The sequence below is a fragment of the Phoxinus phoxinus genome (assembly GCF_949152265.1).
Source record: "Phoxinus phoxinus genome assembly, chromosome: 10".
NCBI lineage: Eukaryota > Metazoa > Chordata > Actinopteri > Cypriniformes > Leuciscidae > Phoxinus > Phoxinus phoxinus.
The window spans coordinates 7,547,264-7,564,415 of NC_136885.1; positions in this window are offsets into that span (position 1 = coordinate 7,547,264).

Genomic DNA, 17,152 nt, shown 5'->3' on the forward strand with positions numbered 1-17,152 from the left:
CCCATATCATTAAAAAATGTGATCACAGCCACTCAACATGCATGTGAATCGCTGTTTATATTCAGGCATCATCATACTGCAACAATTCAGTAGATTCCTAGTGAATATGTCACTCTCGCACTTTGTGATCCAGCATGTCTCTCTCTCTTTCTCTCTCTCTCTCTCTCTCTCTCTCTTTCCAGGTCTCAGATAACCTTGGCCAAGAGTCAGCTGGAGGAACTAATCTGGGCCATTTGCATAGCAGATCCAGAGAAAGAGGAACAGTCTCTGAAAAGTCACTGGCTCTCTGAAGCCCGAGCATCACAGCGAGCTCCGCGGGAGGGAGGTCACCGCCGATACTGCTGGGAAAGCACATTATTTGTGGACGCAGCGAGCCGAGCCGCGGAGAGACAGGTGGGGGGGCTCGAGTCCCGTCCCACTGAGCTCATCCACCTCCACCTTTACAGGTGCGCCAGCATTCCTCCACTGACACAGACGGATGACATATTTATTAGCTTGTTAAAATGCAGCCTCCCCCATCCACCCGAGTGCTCACCTAGCTAAACAAAACAATTGGCTCATCCATTGGCTAATTGGGCCGAGCCCCTGTGGCGCGACTCGCCCAAGTGCTTGATGAGGCATAAAATGATGATTAATTAATTTACTGCTCAGTTGATCATCAAACTGAGAGGTTTATGATTTGCACAGCGGTCAGCGTCTCTCTGCTGTTTAGGATCTCAGCGGCGGAGAGATCAGAGCTGTAGCCGCTGCCTTTGCTTTGACCTGTGAGCCGGCAAACTTCCACCACCGCACAACATCCCAACATCCAACACTGACTTATGCAACTATAATATGTTAACGAGACTCCGACTTGCCAAAAATGTATGTTAATCAGTGTGGGAGGGGGGAAAGTTGTTGGAGTCATTTGCGTCACAGGGCTGTGCACTGAATTGAGAATATGTTTTTAATGACCAAAAAACAAATATAAGCAAATGTAAGTAAACAGGATGTAGAATTGTATTTTGAATTTAAGGAAGTACAATTAAAATGGAATTAAATTAACGTAGCGTTTAATAATGCATTACATTATTTTGGTTTCAATTTCAGAATATTCCAGTAATATTATATGATATTAATAATAAAAAGTTTGGGGTCAGTAAGATTTTTTTTTTCAATTGATCAGTAGTGACAATAAAGGCATGTATAATCTTATAAAAGATTTCTGTTTAAATAATGTTCTTTTGAACTTTCTATTTTTCAAATGCATTCAAGTATCTGAAAAAATAAAATTAAAAAAATTATCACGGTTTCCACAAAAATGTGAAGCAGCACAAATGTTTTCAACATTGATAATTATCAGAAATTTTTCTTGAGCAGGAAATCAGCATATTAGAATGATTTCTGAAGGATCATGTGACATTGAAGACTGGAGTAATAATGCTGAAAATTCAGGAATAAAATACATTTTTACTAAATATTAAATAGAACATATTAAATTGAATGCAAATAAATGCAGCTTTGGTGAGCTTTTATTTTACTGACCATTGTGAAAGAGCACTTCATTTCCCAGAATACTTCGAAGTCTCATTCTCCTGTATTCGGCCTGCCCCTGATGATTTGATTACATGTGAATTATTTTTGCATTTGAATACTTTATTGGATACAGAACATTCACATTAATTATTGAAACTAAAGGACTGTTTGATGCTGAAGCATTAATATGCTTTTGATATTAATAATTAAATCTCTTTTATCAGTGGGGTTAACATAGCGCTGCCATTTCATATTAAGCCTAAATGTACATGTGTACAATGCTAATTCACTCACAGCTACAACATCACATGAGTTTTGATCAATTACTGTCGGATGTGGATATTGGGGTGTGTTTTTGAGTAATTGATTTAAGAATCAATGGAATCGTGTCTTTATGGTGTTGTGACATGAAAACAAGGTTAAAGAGGTAGGAAAGCTCATTCCATTCTGACGTGGTCTGGCATGTCACGCTGACTGATTGCATGATATTCCAGTGACTTTTAGAGGAAATGCATCCAGGCTTTCCATCACCTTAAACAGATATGTAAATTCTTCACTCATGGCAAAGCTAAAGCTCACAGGCCTCAGGGCTCACATCCGCTCATCACTCTTGATCGCTCCAGGAGCGTACTCAAGTTATAATCAGAAAGACGTTGAACAAACAAAAGATAAACTGTAATTTCCACCATTCTTAAATAAGTATTTACCTTTTAGATGTCGTTTAAGTCCCGTCATTGATACTCAAATAGTCAAATGCACGCTTGACTTGAGAAACACAAACACTTGTTTGAGAAAGCTGTTTCAAGTGGAGTTACAGACTACTTTTGATTGAATTACTGAATTACAAACATTGCTGAAGATAAAAAAATAAACAAAAGCAACATGGAGCTGCACTCAAAAAATCACTGTTTGGCTGAACATGATTCAATCATGGACAGTTTTTATTAAAACAAGTTATCTTAAGACAACTAAAACAAGTATAACCCGATAAAATAAACAATTTGAAATCATTGGTTCATTTAACTTGAATGTATGTTTTAGTTTAACTTGAATAACTATCTTCAGTCATAAAACTCTAGGGCGCAGGCTGGTCCTTTACATGCAGTCTGCAAGCAATCACATCATTACCACATTGCACAAGCTGATTGGCCTCTGCTGATCTTGTAGCCAGTGAAATTACTGGATCAACATTCAAATAGTTTGAATTTTGAATCCCCACCTCCCCCAGCTCCACCTGCCTAGATCTGCTACCGGATTTGTATGTCTATTTATGCAGCATCAGCATATAATACATGCTGCATGTACACAGCAGCGTGAACCTATTAGCAGTAGCAAGTCCATTGTTGCGCTGCACAGAAAATCATCTCTTCCTTCTAGTATAGCATAAAAATAAACATGAATGAACATAAGAAGGAATCTTGTTTTAACCGCGGAAAGACGTCAGTACACTCCGTTTTTCAAGTTAAAATCCTCCCATGTTAATCTACTAACTCTCCTGACTGCTTTGTCGGACAAAATGGCGGATGGCGAAGTATGATTGGTCAGATCACCTGTCAATCAAGCTCCCTGCGAAGGGTCAATTGAATTGAATTCAATAGAATCAAAATATTAATGCCACGATTTTTACACATTTGCACAGATTTGTACACATTTGTATACAATTGTTCATACTTAATTAATTTATTTTATAGTGCCGTCAATGTGTCAGTATTGTATGTTTCAGATTGTATAAAACCATAACTAGGTGTGGTTGGGCCAGACTTTACGTAAACATACTGTATATGAATACTCATGAGTTCAATTTGGATATGGACATCTGACAATCTTAAAATGAACAGCAAAAAATTTATGAACAGCACAAAAAAGACTAAGACCTCAAACTTTATCCAGAATATAGCTGTGCAATTCTTTCCCGAAAAGTTACAAAAAGAGGGAGATGAAATGTGACAGAGCAATAGAACAAAGCTTAGACAAACATGGGCTTCAGGATGTCTGCAGGGAGATGGCTCCAAAATAAGAGCATTATAATTTAAAGCACACAGTGAATGCTTCATTACAGGAACATCAGTGTGGTCCTTGTATGGCTGACTCTATTGATTTTACCCTACAGTGAAAAGGAGCAGGTCTCCTCCTTCCTCCAAGGCATATCAGCAATGCATGCTTGAGTTTCAGCTTTACTTTCACCTCAACCTGCATTTACTTGAAATAGAAAATGAGGTCAGGTAACAGAGAAAAGGTTAAACTCAGAATATGAACATTTGAAATGGCTGTTTTAAATTTTGCATTTATGCAAACAATGCTAACTGTTCCACTAAATGATTGAACAATTTCATTTAGAGTATTTCTAACACTATATACATGTGATAGCCAAGGAAGTCAATAAAACAAGTGCTGTCCGCCAGCATTCCTATTCGTCTCTGTGACATCGGTTCAAATGGTGCATGCAATTCTGGAAGCACAATAAACTTGGAATAACTAACTGCATAAGTGTACACCCCCTGACTAATACACTTTAAAAAAGACCCATGGTTCGGTCAAACATGGATAAATCCAACTGTTGGTTTAAATTTAAACGGTCTTTGTACATAGTAGACCCATACGTGGGTTGAACCAACCCAGCATTTTTTAGAGTGTACTTTAGTTAAAGCACCCTTTGATTTTACTACAACACAGTCTGTTTGGATAGGAGTCTGTCAGCTTGGCACATTTTGACTTTGGACAATTTTCCTACTCTTCTTTGTAAAAATGTTCTAGATCTGTTCAATTTTGATTCCCGGCCTTCACTTCTTCTAGTTCAAGAAGCTGTTTCACTCGGATGTGCGCCACAATAGGAAAGAAAAGATGATTGCAACTTCCGTTTCATGCTGACATTAACTGCGGAAGCCCTGACCCTTTGGTAATAGCCCCTGAAAATACCCCCTCTTGACAGCACTGCAACTTCATTTCAAACTTTAAGTGCTAAACAAAGCATTGACATAAAGAGAAGGAAAGTGAGAATTTAATCGTTCAGTGTGAATAAAAATGGGTAAAACAATAGAGCTATAGCTGCTGGCCTTTACACCTGCTCAGCCGACTTCAAGTGAGTCATAATTGCTTTAGGACTTCGAATCCACTTTTGAATTCAAAGCTTTGGACAAATAATTGGATTTCCAGCAAACATGCTGAGCTGTGTTTCCTTCTCTATTGGTTTGTGTCCTGAGGGCTAAACACTCCCCGGTCTGTATACTGTAAGTGCACCTGGTGGGGGCAGGAGGTCTTGGGTTGGCGTGGAGCCTGTATAGGAACATGTTAGAACGGTCATCAGTTCTGATGAAATAACTCTAACCTTCATTCCTGGGAAAATTGAGCTGGTGGTTTGTAGCATAGCATTAGCATTAGCATTAGCCAAGATATCTAAAGCAATTACGTCTCATCCTGCAATATTTCAGGGACTGTTTGACATTGAGCCCAGCATTTCATGTGGTACCTGACAACACAGCCTGAGCTAACAGAGAAAAGCATCTTTTGTCACATATTTGAGAAGTATGTGACAGCAGGAATCAAAAGACAGAAAAAGTGACTGCTCAGATTTTTAAAAAAGGGATAATAAAAAATTGAAACTGGAACAAGAGCATTGTATCCAAACCAGTGCCTCTTGAAAAAAAAAAGGACGAGAAAAGATTTGACAGCACAGATAATAACTTTTTTTTGTTGTTGTTTACAAAATATGAGATAAAATGATTTTTTAATTTCAATGTTTTATTTTTTGGTTACACTTTATTTTGACAGACCTCTTTAGACATTCTGTTGACTATATGTTGTCATTAGAGTATTAGTAGACTGTTAGGGTTAGTAGCATAAGGGGTTTTGTACATGTACTTGAAAAGTTACTTATAGTCGATAGAATGTCTGTTGGGGGACCATGGAAATATTGTTAGCAGATATTAAGCAGACAGTCTACAAATAGTCTTCAGCTAATACTCATGAATTTACTACATGAATTAAACCCAGAAACATTCAAATGTAAATGGAATAGTCATTTATATTGTACAAAAAAAGCCCCCAAAACAAGGGTAAAATGTGGGTTGATCCTCTAATTTCCAAATAAAAAACATTTCAAAAGTGATTAAAAAGAATTATTTTCTACATCCACACACATGCTACAGTATAAACACAGACGGATGGCATAGCTGGGGAAAAACAACACTGACCCAAAAAAAAAAAAAAACCTTGTTGGAAAATGGCTGCAAACTTGCACAGGTTCCTACTGGTGCGATTTGACATTGAAAAGTTGTCAACATGCCTTTAACATTTGTTCCCGTTACTACGAATTTACCTGCTGCATTCTGACAGCAAGCCATTACTATGAGTCTGAGTGGAGCTAGTGTCCGAGCAGATCGGACAGGAGCATTGTAGCGGGCGGATAGTGTTTTGCTGCAGGCTATATGTCCTCAGGACACACTACAGCAAACCTCCGCGGAGCACACCATTAAATATTGACACCGGAAATGCTTCCTTCAACTCGGCCCACTTAAAACTCTTCAGAAGCACACCAAACACTGTTAAACCACCAACTCAGTTAACAAACAAATATGTTCTATGAACATTTTGCTAACGTTCCCATTACGTTATAAAAACGTTATTCTTGAATGTTCTCTATTTCTGAATGATGGGACTCCATTGACATCCACATAATTTTTTTCTCCATACAGTCAATGGGGTCAATCAACTTTGTTTGCCCATATTCTTTAAAATATCTTCTTTTATGTTCAGCAAGAAAGAAACTCGTACAGGTTTGGAACAACTTGAGGATGCGTAAATGATGACAGAATTGTCATGTTTGGGTGAACTATCCCTTTAGGAGACATTCCATGTCATCATTCTGCACAGTAGTAACATTAAAAAAATTCCATGACCTATGTATAGATAATGCTTCTGTGCTACGTTTTGAGAACATTCTTTAAGACCAGATAACTTTGTACAAACGTTACTGGAAGAACGTTTGTTCATAACTTAAAGTTTTAAGTTTTGAAAACATTCCCTGTTAGCTGGGGACAGGCTTGCTTATTTGTATCCAAAAAATACATACAAGGGTGTTGAGGCACGTGTCCAAAAAGGAAGATTGTATTTTTTGTAAACTCCATACGATCCTTGACTAATAATGAATTGAGTCAGAATGACCCAAGCAAAGGAATCAAGTCCACCTCATTTGAGAGGCTCATTGAAAAGTGCCATAATCCATAATTCACAATCACTTTAAGACAATTTCTTCTTCAGAAGTACTCAGTACTCAGAAGAGCATTCTCACACGTCTAGGAGTAACTGGATCGCACAATCATCCGCGTCAAAGCTACAACAGACATACCGCTCCATGCATATTGCTAATCGGTCTCGTATGGCTCCAGGCCTGGACCGGGCTGCCAGGGCACGGCTGGTGATTGGGTTACCCAGTGAGTGATGCTAAGCTTCTTCCCTGCTAGTCACCGCGGTGACCTCCACCTGGACAGGCGCTGGTAAGCAGAGCAGTCTGGCGGAAATTATTTATAAGCACTCGCCCCCCCACTCTAATTTAGTTTCATCCCGTAAGGCCCTAAAGCTCTACTTGACACAGCAACAATGGCCACTGAACTTTTGATCCAATGAATAGTTAATGACAGATTTGATTACAAATAAGGTTCCTCATTAGATGATCTCATTGTCTGGCTGCAAAGGGCAGCTGTAGCAAATAGGTCTAAACGTAAAAGTAGCACTCCTCTGATCGGCCGTTAAACCAGTCTCATGCTAACTGTTCACACTAAGTGTCTCTATTGATTGGTTGTGTTGTATGTTAATTCCTAAACATTTATGCTGTGGTAAAATCAAAACAAACATGCTATTTTGAATGTTCCCAGAGCAAATGGCTGCCGGAAGGGACGGCTACGCCGGCGCTCTTTTATTTATCTCTCGTCTGCCGACCATGATTAAACCATGGCGTTAGCAGCGGTACCAGCTGGCTCCAATAATTGCAGAGGGAACCACTTACCAGCAGTGAGCGAAATCATCAGTAGCTACATGTTCCTCAGCGCTTAGAAACATTTCCAACAAGGCTACAGTTTCAACATCGCAGCAGGCGACGCAATATTAAGCAGTCTCATTATGTTCTGTGGCCAGAGCAACACAAGAAATGTCTCAGCTCCTCAATGTGCTGGCAAAATAAGAGCGTGCACGCGTTTATCAAACAATGTGCAATACTTTAACATTGGTAATTATAACTTCATTATTTGTAAAATGGCAAGGTTACTGATGTTTTTGCTGCTACTGTTTCCCTCCAAAATGTAAGTTAAGCTTATGTAAGTTAAAGTGAATAACAAGATGGAATCTGATATTGAGGATACTGGAAAAACCTGAATTTTTAGGCCTATGCATTTATATAAGTCTTCTATTTGAGAAAGACAAAAAAAGTGAATAAATACCTGGATTATTTCTGAATAGAAACAGTAATTGTTAACTTCATTGTGATTAAAAGGCAGCAAATTCACGTTCCCTAATTGAAAGAGTACATTAAGCACAGTTCTGACGCATTTAATGTCATGTTTAGTATTCTGTAATATTTATTTGAACACAGCATGTGTAATATGGTTCACCTTGCAATGAGTGCACTGTCCTCTGAGGCACGGACACACACACACACACACACACACGATTACTGTAATACTAAGCAAACGTCTTTGCATACACACAAGAATCTCTACTATCATCATTAAATCCATTTCACACAGAGAGTATCATTCACAATACTTTTGTCTGTCTAACAAGTTCCTTTGACTTTGACAAATGTTTAATTGCATTGTGAGGGTAAAAAAAAAGAAAGAACATTCTGAATCTGTCAGCGGTTTCTTTTATGCGACAGTAGAGCCAGGGCAGCTTTGTCCGACACTGAGCTGTAAATAATTTAGCGGGGAAAAAAGAAGAGGAGCCATCGAGTGTGACAGTTGCCCTTGTTGTTGTGGCGGCTGCCTAACGTGGCCTGTAGGACAACACTGGCAAGGTTATAGTTAATGTAGGCAATGAGAGGAGACGCTACTCACCTGACACACACACACACACACACACACACACACACACACACGTGACCTATAATTTAATATCTGTGCACATACTCACAAATATACAAAAGCATATAGTGTCTATGTATGCACATACTGTATACTCCATGTATATATACAGTAAATATATGCATAATAAAAGTCATGCAGTATTTAATTTACAAAGACACACACATGCACACCCACAACTTAAACAATCCAGTTTACTATCTCATGTGCACACACACACACACACACACACACACACACACACACACACACACACACACACACACACACACACACAGAGAGAGGGTGTGTGTGTGTGTGTGTAATCAAAGACTCCACCTCATCGGGGTAAAGCAGTTCCTGCATGTTGAACACATGAGTGCAGCTCTAAGGTGTCACTGTTGCAGATCCGCAATGAGGCGAAACATGTCGTCCATGAGTGGAGGTGTTTTATCAGAAGCACAGAACTACTTGTATATCAGTGAGCATCGAGCTCTTCCCCGATACCGCCACACACCGGCATGAGTAGCAGTGGTGTAAAGTATTTGAGCTACTATCAAATATTTTTGCAACTTTTACTCTCTACTTGACTATATTGTTGAATAAGAATATGTACTCTTTACTCCAATACATGTGTGATGATGAGTAATGCAATTTTGCATGACACCAAACTTTTTCTGCAGGAGTTTATTTCTGCCACAAAATAAGCTATATTGCCATCTACAGGGCATTAAAGGTACTATATAGTGTGTGTTTTGCTCTTACTCACCCAAACTTGTCAAGGAATATAATTTACACAAATGTGAGTGCATTAGCAGGTAGTTGTTGAATTGCAGGTGTTTTATATTTGAAATGAGGACATGACCGAAGGTGATGAGGCCAAAACCAGCACTTACAGAGCATGTTGGCTTTGACTTAGTTTTACTTAACATAATTGTATTTATCCATTGTATTGGCGAAACCTTTTAGAAGGATATTGGTTTAATTGAGCTTAACTAAGACTTGAGTGTAGACGTTTATGTGGCTGTTGTGTCGACCTTGATTTTTTGCAACGTTGATGTGTTCAGTTTTATTTTGATTTTAGATAATACACTTGTGATTGCTCTCCTCACAAATCAACAGTTTCTTGTTTTGCATTGGCATGTCTCTTAGGATTTGAGGGCTACTGCTTTTTTTGAGTCAACATTCAGTATGAGTAAAATGCATAAGTACTGTTGAAATCAGATACTCTGAGGCCCGGTTTCACAGACAGGGCTTAGATTAAGCCAGGATTAGGCCTTAGTTCAATTTAGGCATTTAAGAAGTGGCTTTTATAAATGTGCCACAAAAAAAAAAAAACATTACTGGTGATTATCTTGAGACAAAACAATTGCACTGATACATTTTTAGATATGCCAGTGCAAGTTCAACCATACAGTTTAGTCTGGGACTAGCTTAAGCCTTGTCTGTTAAACCGGGGGTAAAGCTTTTTCTCAAGTCGTATTGGAATTGATGACTTGTAACGTGTAATGTAGTCATTTTCATTGTAAGATATAGTATGGTATGGTTTTAAGGTACTCTTTACACAGTCTGGAAATGAACTCGCATCAGTGCTGACTGATTCAAGAATGTCCACATTTCATGTGATTGCTATTATTTCTCAGAGGATGTTTGGCAGAACATTGAGCTGAATTATACACAGAATTGATGTTTCTTGTGATCTTAAAACTCCCCTAGAGTTAAACAGGTGAGTTTTACCGTTGTCTACTCCATTCAGCCGATCTCCGGGTCTGGTGGTAGCACTTTTAGCATAGCTTAGCATAGATAATTTAATCTGATTAGAACATAGCATCTCTCCCAAAAAAATTACCAAAGAGTTTCGATATTTTTCCTATTTACAACTATACTCTCATTCCTGTGTAATAATCAAGGAACTGCTGCCGTACCATGGGTGCAGCAGGTGCAATGATATTTTGAGGCGCCTGAAAATAGTCCCCAGCTAGAAAACTTCCAACGTGACCGGCACTAAATTTGTAATATCATTGCGCCTGCTGGTACAGCAGTTCCTTGATTATTACGAAGGAATGAGAGTATAGTTCCTTGTCATATTAGCATAGAAAATCGCAACTTTTTATTTTTCTGTTGGTCTTAGTACACGACGTAACTACAGAAGAGTCAAGTTGTAAATAGGAAAAATATTGAAACTCTTTGGTCATGTTTTTGAGAGAGATGCTAATGGTCTAATCAGATTCAATTTCAATGATCTATGCTAAGCTATGCTAAAAGTGCTACCACCAGACACGGAGATCGGCTGAATGGATTCGAAAACGGTAAAACTCAACTCTTTAACTCTAGGGAAGTTGGAAAATTAGCCTATTTCCAAAAAAAGTGGAGTGTTCCTTTAAACAGCATTTGAGCTAAAGGCTTCTTCTTAACACTGTAAAGCCTGACACATGAAATAATACCAGTTAAAAAATAATAATAATGGCAGTTGATTAAACCTTTAGACAAAATAAAATAAGTTTGTTATATGTTTATATGAGCATCATATTGTATACACCACAGGCTTCATGGCTGATATAGTATGATATAGTGAGAAGAGCTTATATTTGAAGAGGAAAAACGTGTTACTCTAAAACTCCCGATAATGTAAGATGACATTTAAATGCTTTTTTGATCAAAGATCTGTAGTTTCAAAACATATAATGCAATGCGATACAATAATGAATAATAATAGAGATTAACAAATATACGTTCCTCAAAAGCCTGATACATATGTAATGCTCACATTTGACCATGACGTTTCTGTGGTCCAGCAAGTGTTCATATTGAAATACTACTAACAATACAAAAGTGAATAGTAAGTTTGCTTTTTTTTATTATTATCAGTATTGTATTACAACTTGAAGATGAACGTTTTACTGAAAAAAGGCTTTTTACTTGCTAAAAACCCATAAACTGAGTCGGGGGTTCAGCAAAAAATCGACAGCTGGCAGCTGACAGTACCTGCCAATAAAATATGACGTCAGGTGCCGCTAATAACCGGAAGTCTGGCAAATAAGCAATATAAAATGTTAGTACTTATTTAAATAAAATACTTCTATAAATGATGATTAAAACCGGTTTATCAAATATAAATCAAGTAACGAAGATCATAGACATAATGCAAAAAAAAAAAAAAAAACATTAAGCTACACTTGAAATTATGAATTTGTACGTGTAATGAGTGTACATGTTTGTTAAACAATGAAATGTATACATACAGAAAGAAATGAGTATAAAATCATATTGTATATTTATTAAATACATAAACATTCATTAAACAGGCAAATGCACAATTCCTTTCAGGATAAATCTCTCAATGTGTCCAAATAGGCCCTATATCTTAATTAAATTATAAATATTGTAGTTAATTTATTTAAAGGAAATCAATTGAAGTGTTTGATCCAGTTGTTTCAACTGGTTTTGTAGTTTTGGATGTTTGAGCAATGTGTGTGATTGTCAAAAATCTGGCCTTATAAACGTGAACTGTTGACGAAACTCGTTCATGCCAACCAAACGAATGCGAGTGAGCGGCAGATACGAGCGCTTTAATTCGCGATAAACCTCGTTTTATTGTAGTCCTAAGGTGAATTCAAAAATGCATTATTTTTCTTTAAAGCAACAAATCCTAAATAATTTGTTACAGTTGCTTTTTGTATAATTGGTGTGGATGACACGCAGCGAAATGTAATATATATTATAAATATAATATATAAATTATGAACTTGTATAAATATAATTTATAAATGAGTGTACATGTTTGTTAAATAGTGAAATAAATACATTCAGAAATAAATGCCTAAGTAATAATATTGTATATTTATTAAATATACATAAACATTATTTAAACTTAAATAATGAAAGTCATGTATAAAATAAAAAAAGAACATTGTCTCATCACACTCTAAAAAATGCTGGGTTGTTTCAACCCAATTTTGGGTCATATGGACAAACCCAGCTGTTGGGTTAATTTTTTTAATTACATTTTTAACCCAACGTTTGGGGTTTGTCCATATTTGACCCAAAATTGGGTTGAAACAACCCAGCATTTTTTAGAGTGCAAAGACCTTTATTTAAAATCATATTTTGCCATAATTTAAAAACAGTTTTACATTTTACATTTACATTTTACAGTTTTACTTGCACTCAAAAAAATGCTGGGTTGTTTCAACCCAATTTTGGGTCAAATATGGACAAACCCAAAAATTGGGTTAAAAATGTAATTTAAAAATTTAACCCAACGGCTGGGTTTGGTTTTATATTTGACCCAAAATTGGGTTGAAACAACCCAGCATTTTTTAGAATGTAAAGTCCGCGTGAACCGGAAGTTGCAAACGACTTTTCTCAAGTGTTGTGACGCATTTCCGAGTGAAACGGAATATTGAACAGAAGGCAGGGTTTTACTTCAGCGCTCCTCCTCTCCATCTCTCTCCCGTAGCAGAGTAACGGTTTGAGGGGAGTGGTTAAGCGATTAACCAACCCAAGCCGTCAAGCCTATGTCATCAGAAAAAGAACCATTCCAGACCCGGAAGTAACTTTTCAGACTTTGATTAAAGATAACTTCGGCAAAAAATGTTTTCCATGTATTAACTTGCACGGATTAACTGTTCACCACAAGACTAGTAATATCCGATAACAAAGTAAATAGGGTCAATTTTTATTTCATGCCGACTTTAAATACATTCTTGTCTTTGTTGAATAAAGCAGCTGTAACTTTTGAAACAGGCTTGTAGCCTATTTGTTGTTCTGACATCAGAATGACCGACAACAATCCTGAACTAGATGGTAAAGTTTCTAAATGTTCTAGCATGGTTTAACATGATTTACCATGTTTCTAGAGTGGTTTACTACTATCGCCGGCGCCACCATTGACTGCTGTTGCTTGACTTCCAGTTACATGTGATTGGTTGCTGCTACGTTGGACAATACTGATTGGCTGACACAAAATGGCAGGTCCCTCCTAATTTGGTAGGGCTTCCGGCAGTCATTTTTTCGCTGAACTACTGCATAAACTATCAATCAGACAACAGAAGATATGTAGAAGTCATGTTTACCCAAAAGTTTTGATCATATTGATAACATAGTGGCCTTACAGTGGCTTTATGGTTAAATTCTGTATTTCTTCTTTATTTAGATAAACGTGTTAAAAGTCTCCAGTTATGCACCTGGTTGATGAATGTTCAGAGTGAGCAGAGCTCTATAAAATATTATTTCAGAAGTGACAGATGAAAATGCCACTGGAAATTAGTAGTTTTTAATACAATTGTATTAATTGAACAGCTTGTAAACATACTTTATCAGTAGAAGAAATTGAAATAACCTGTTAAACATGAAATAATTATCCAGTCATTCAAGACATTTCTCCTTATATAGAACTATTTTGGCATAAAAAGTTGTTTAAAAAGGCGAGACAAGCCATAGTATTCTATATAGAACCTTTTTTTTTTAGAGTGTATAGCAACATGACAGTCTTAGGAAAAGCCACGTGGTCTGTTTGACTCGGGTGGCATTGTGCGGCTGATCTCTCCTCCCATCCTCCATCCTCTCTGACTTTTAACTCTAAGTACCCCAGCCGAGCTACAGCGGGACACGCGCCCCTCCCTTCACATGACAATGATAGATTTGACAGCAGGAAAGTGTTAATGATGGCGGGCCATGATGGCGGGGGCTACTTCAACAGCATTTGCATTTCCATTCATCTCTGCAGCATTTATCATTATGAGGTGGCTGCCAGATCTAATTAAAGTGTGAGCTAACAGGGGCGACACAGACGCCCAGCCACTCGCCTCCGAAACACGGGACTGACTCCAGCAGGAAGCACCAAAACCAATTAACTCCCTCGCAAATGAAGTCATCGGAGGCCTCTTTATTAGAATTAGCCAGCAAAGAGGTGCAGAAGAAAGGAAAATAAATAAGTAAAAATAACTGGGGATTTGGTGTCATATACGCTTTTTGCAACCATCCCTCTGGCTGATTTTAGCACTTCCCCATAAATGTTACTTAGCTGGTCCAAAATCAACCCCTCATTACATCACTGACTGTAATTGTGACTGCAATAGATGCGTCAAAGACTTCAAAATGTGTTAGGGGTAAGGTAGATTTTTTAAAATAAATGATCGTGCTCTTCGCGTGTCGGACGGCCAATTTTTTATAATTTTTTTTCCAATGAAGTGAATGTACTATATTTTAGTTTGGTAATGTTTTTATTTAATATTTAGTATTTTTAGGGGATTTTTTTTAATATACAAAATTATATATACGTTGTATTTATAATCCATTTATTCACTTTTTGAGCATACACCTGAAAATGAAACGTAAATTCTTAAATGCTTTAGAGCAAAAAATTTGATCTCTTTTCAAAAGACGACCCTTGGCAGATTATTGCTGAAGGGAAAAAAGTGAACAGTGACATAACTTTACGTGAATTGTTATGAAACAATTACAAAAATAATATTTTAAATTTTTATATGAAATATATATTTTCAATAACTCTAAAACTGCCAGAAAATCAAAGCCATAAATCTAAACAAGTTTTGTTCCATATTTTAGCTTGATATCTCAAAAATATAAGCTTTCAGTAAGATTTTTTTTTGACTGCAGTACCAAACGTTTCCACTAGATGAAATTCGTCTCCCATTCATTTCCAATGAGCTCATTTTTGACCGCGAGGAGCACAAGTGTGACTATTTTTTTACAGGACCATTTAACCTTGTCGCATCATGTCCATGATTTGTGTGTGTGTGTGTGTGTGTATGTGTGCGTGTGTGTGTGTGTGTGTGCCATAATCTTTACCAAGTTTCGTACCATTCCAATGAAGTAAAAAATTCCACAAAAAATAGCTAAAACTTTTCGGTAAAAAATTACAGAAGAGCACCAGAGGGTTAAAAATGCATTAATTTGATTGATTTGAAGTGTTACAATAGATTATTTCAAATAAATGCTGTTCTTTTAACACTAGAAGTGCTAGAATTTCATAACTACCGGTACTAGAACTACTAGAACTGCCACAAGCGGTAATTTTGACCGCTAGATTCCAAACTCTAATGATAAATACCCAATTGAGAGATTAATTTATTTATTGTATTAAGATATCTTTTAAAAACAAAACAACACCAAACTGTACATATAAACAAGTTTAATTATACATTTACACTCTAAAAAATGTAATGTAATTAAATTACATTTTAAACCCAACATTTGGGTTTGTCCATATTTTACCCAAAATTGGGTTGAAAAAACCCAGCATTTTTTAGAGTGTAGAAATAATAATATAATTTTTAGCCTACCGTAATTTTCGAATATTCACAACAGATAGGCTATATTTCCATATCCATTCAACATAACTCAGAACAAGATAATAACAACTAAAAGTATCTTATTTAATTATAAAAACATTTGATTTTAATATAATAACAGAGAAAATAGTCTAATAACTCGTATATACTAGAGAATATCTACGTAAATAAATAACGTAGTCAGCTATTATTAGCTTATTTCTGATCAACAATTTTAATCTAATATACTACTTTTTGTTTGTAGAAATTAGCATATATGCAAACACTCAGACCGCTACTGACCTTTCTGTTGACAGTGAGAGAGACAAAGGTCAACCGCGGGAAATGTAACAAAAGAATACCGCGGAATTCAGTGCGGTCAATATGACCGTCTATGACCGAAATAGGTAAATATGTTCATTTGGTTTTTTGCCTAATGTGTAATTTATATAAAAAACATTTTAAATGAAAATACAGACACTTTTAGGAAAAGTCAGGTACCAGGATTGTATTTACTTTTTCAACAAAGTTATTGCAGATATACAATTCAAAGAATCTTAGGGGGGGGGAAATTATCGTTTCCACAAAAGAAGCAGCACAACTGTTATCAACACTGATAGTAATGATACATGTGTCTTGAGTTAATTCAATAGATAAACTGATATCTGGTAAACACATGAAAATCCGCCTAGCAATTTCTGTAAAACTCCTTATCCAGTAATTCTGAACGACTGCAAAGGTCATGGAACTATCCCAGAAATTCACTTGTCACAAAGTGTGGGAAGTCTTTTCTCATCATCATATACGGAATCTGTTTTGTGGGACAACAAAAGCTTGCCCTGGGAACGAGAGCAGGGCTGGTTGTGAGGATGTTGCAGTGGCATCCTCGATTTATCAACAGCCCAGCAGGTCATGGGTGAGTGTGAAAGGTGTCATCCTTCACCAGGGATGGATGCCCACAGAGGCGTCCATATGTAAAGCTTTCCCAGCCAAAACCCCAGGCTGCTGCGCACTGGTCAGCCTCACCTCCAGACCGCACATGGGACACGGGACGCGCTACAAGTGCACAAGAGATGGATCCGCTCCACCACACCGCCCAAATGAGTTATGTCACGTTCTCCAAAGACATTAGGATGAAAAATGAGAAGCCGACGGATCGTGGAAATGAGCGATAACATAGAAGCGAAATATTTTAACATACACTTATTGTGATTCACCTCTTAATCAGAACACTTTAAAAACAAATCCTTCTATTCCACAATAGCTTCTTATGTTCTTCAATGGTTCTTCTAG